Raw genomic sequence first — 3585 nt, 5'->3', positions numbered from 1 at the left:
AGCATATTTTATGCATCGCTATAGTAATTGCATATGGGATACAGTTTATTGTATACATTGTCAAGATTTTTCATTGCCTCTCTAGTGGAGTTTCAGTTCCACTAGATAACCAACTAGAAGTGAAGCCAACTCCTGCCAACTAGTTGAAAAAAAAAGGTTTGTTACAAAAAAAAATTCTACTAACTTAATTTTTCAAATTTTAAAATTATAAATAAAAGGAGGTTGACTTATAGTTAGCTTATATCCCCTGGACTTTTTTTTTCAATTATTAACTTTACATAAAAACAACTACATATAAATTTTTATCTTTAATCACACGCATTAATTAAATCCATTTGTAGTGACAACTAAAATGAAAAGCCTGCAACAAGAATATGTCCCATCTGTAGTCATTATAACTATAAGGAATTAATTGCTCGGTAGCTTTGTTTCCTTGTCGAGCTTGTGTTGCCACCACCTGCAAAACTTCTAGATATGCAATTTATGACACCTCAGGGTTGTGACAGTTGATGGTAAGTCGTCCATTTGCCTTTGTCTTTGGTTGCCTTTGATTGGTTGTTCATCTTGTGTGATTGTTAGAGCACTCCATCTTCTTTTCGAATGCGGCCATCTACGTATTTGTCAAGAAGCCCTTGGTGAGCTAGCATTTCAAGTAAGTCTTTCGCAATCACACATTCGTCTGTGGCGTGTCCGAACTTCTGGTGGAAAGCACAATGTTTTGATTTGTCCACATACTTCTAATCTTGATATGTCCCCGCTTTGTTCGAAGGTTTGATGAGCTTAGTGTGGAGGATATCCTATATGATGTCTTCCCTTTTGGTGTTGAATTGTGTGTACGTGTCAAACTTGGGGGTCAGCTTGAATAGTTTTCTACTGTCTCGGCCGTCTGGGTTTTATGATGTCTCTCATCTTCTCAGTGAAGTTGTTGTTGTTTTTCTACCTTCCGAGCTTTGCGAAGTTTCTCTAATTTTATCTGCCTTGCAGTTTTTTTCTCGAAATTTGGTTAGGATCTCTGGTTTTGCTACTGCTATGGTTTCTTGGAATTTTCCAGGATGTAGGCTGCTTTTTAGCACATGTAAATGAATGTTTAGGTTGAGGTTAGGTATTTTCAATGCTGCTTTGGCAAACCTAGTCATGTAGTCTTTCAGGCTTTCGTGCTGACCTTGTTTGATGGTGTTGAGGTAGTCTGAGCCATGTACGTATATTTTGGAGGCAGCAAAATAGTTTGTGAAGGCTTCAACAAATTTCTCAAAACTCGAAATAGAACTTGCAGGCAAACTAAAAAGCCAAAGTAAAGCAGCTCCATCCAAAAAAGTAGTTAAAGATCGACATAGTATAAGATCAGAAACACCATTCAGAAATATCATAGATTGAAATTTAGTGATGTGAATATGTGGGTCACCGAGCCCTTCATATCGCTTCAATGTAGTGGGTAAGGTAAAGCCTTTTGGCATTTGAAATTTCATTATGTCTTCAGAGAAGGGGTTGGATATCGTCAACTTCGCTTTCAGCGGTGTTGCTTCCTTGGGCCGACTAGTTTAAGGGGGCTGATCTCCCGAGTTTAAGCAGTTGGCATTCTTGTGGTGCTAAGCCAGGAGTTCAGCCATTCTTTGGACCTTGACTTGAAGTTCCTCGTTGACGAACTGAAGATTGATGGTTTAGAATTCACAATAAATTCTCGTTGCAAGTATAGTTTCTAAACCAAGCAATAATCCTTTCATACAAAAACTTGGTTGTCACAAGTAACAAAACCCAATAAAATTGATAACCGAAGTATTTAAACCTCGGGTCGTATCTCAAGGAATTGCAGGGATGTATGATTTATTATTGGTTATGGAAAAAATGTATTTTTTTTGTTTTTGAAATAGAGAACAAGTAATTTAAATGGCAGAAAAATAAATTAACAATTATAAAGAGAAAACTCCTGGCAAGGTATGAGAACTGGAAATCCTATCCTAGTTATCCTTATCAGGTGTGATGAGAATTGTTTACCGCTCCCACTTAGTTAACCCTTACTAAATAAAGGAAAGTCAAGTGGACCAATCAATTTGATCCTCAAGTCCTAGTCAACTCCTGTGGAAAGACTAGCTTTAGAGCGATCCAAATCAATCAACGAGAATTTCAATTTTCAATCAACTGCTGAGTTTGACAACTCAAGTGTTACCAATTACTTAACCAAAACCAAAAGGGGAAAATCTAAATTAAATTGGAAGCATCATAAATAGAATAAAACAATCATAAATCTGAAATACCTCAAATTATATTAAATAGAATATTCAAATCTAGCATGAAAAGATTCATAAGCCGATTTGGCAACATAAGTAATTAACAAGTAAAAGCATTAGAGTAACTAAAAGTAGAAGAGAACATAAAATTAAAGTTGAAAACATTGAACCTGAAATGAAGTAATAACCATAAAGTAAAAGAAATCCTAATTCTAAAACCTAAGAGAGAGGAGAGAACCTCTCTCTCTCTAAAACTACATCTAAAACCTAAAATTCTCCTTTTTGAATGTTGTATGAATTGTTGTTTTTGATTCTCCCATTCTCTGGCTTCTATTATGTGTTTCTGGGCTTGGATCTGGGCCGAAAAAGAGTCCAGAAATCGCTGGGGGCGACTTCTGCAGTTTTCTGCATGTGGCGTCCGTCACATGTGCGCGTCATTTGGAGTTTTTCCTTATCACGCGTACACGTCAGTCACGCGTCCGTGTCGTTTGTGTTCTGCGCCAAGCACGCGTCCGCGTCGTCCATGCGTATGTGTCGCTGCCATTTTCTTTAAAACTCCATTTTGTGCGTTTCTTCCATTTTTGCGTGTTTCTTTTCTGCCCTCTAAGTCATTCCTGCCCTATGAAGCCTGAAATTACTTAACACACAGATCACGGTATCGAATGATAATAAAAGATAATTAAAATAAATATTTTTCAAGCATAGGAAACATGTTTTCACATATATCATAGAATAAGGAAGGAATTATAAAACCATGCAAATCTCATGAATAAGTGGGTGAAGAATTGATAAAAACACTTAATTGAGCACAGGATGAATCATAAAATAAGGGTTTATCACTCGTTCCTAGCTATCAGCTCAGTGGGTGACATCTGAGGTATGCCGTTATCAGTCATCTCAACTGTACTTGCGAAAGAAAGGTAGGAGAATAAGTAGAAGTAATAATGGTGGGGTCAGATAACTTTCGGTGCCAAATGTTCTGTTCGTGAAGATGCAACCGAGTTATAGCTCCTCCTCCACTGTCGCCAACAGATTCTCTTGAGGAGCTATACGTCAGTCAGAAAGAACACAACGAGCTAGAACACCTATAAAAGGTACTTTGATGCTCAAGTCAGTATATGAGAATACGAAAAAAGAGAAAATTAAAAGGTTATAAGGATAGTGGCCGAACTATATCGTTCATATCAATAGGTAGGTACCCCAATGGAATGGACAACCTCCAATTCTAGGTACACAACACACCTACACACTCCTCACATATTTACCAAATTTTTTCTTCAATTGCAATATCTAAAATTTGAACCCTAGACTTTTAAAGTGGGGAGGGAAAGATATGTTTTATCCTTCTATAGGAGGACAA

Source organism: Arachis ipaensis, chromosome B01 (genome assembly GCF_000816755.2).
Source record: "Arachis ipaensis cultivar K30076 chromosome B01, Araip1.1, whole genome shotgun sequence".
In the NCBI taxonomy this organism is placed as follows: Eukaryota; Viridiplantae; Streptophyta; class Magnoliopsida; order Fabales; family Fabaceae; genus Arachis; species Arachis ipaensis.
The sequence above is the reverse complement of the archived record's forward strand: the minus strand, read 5'-3'. Positions refer to the sequence as shown.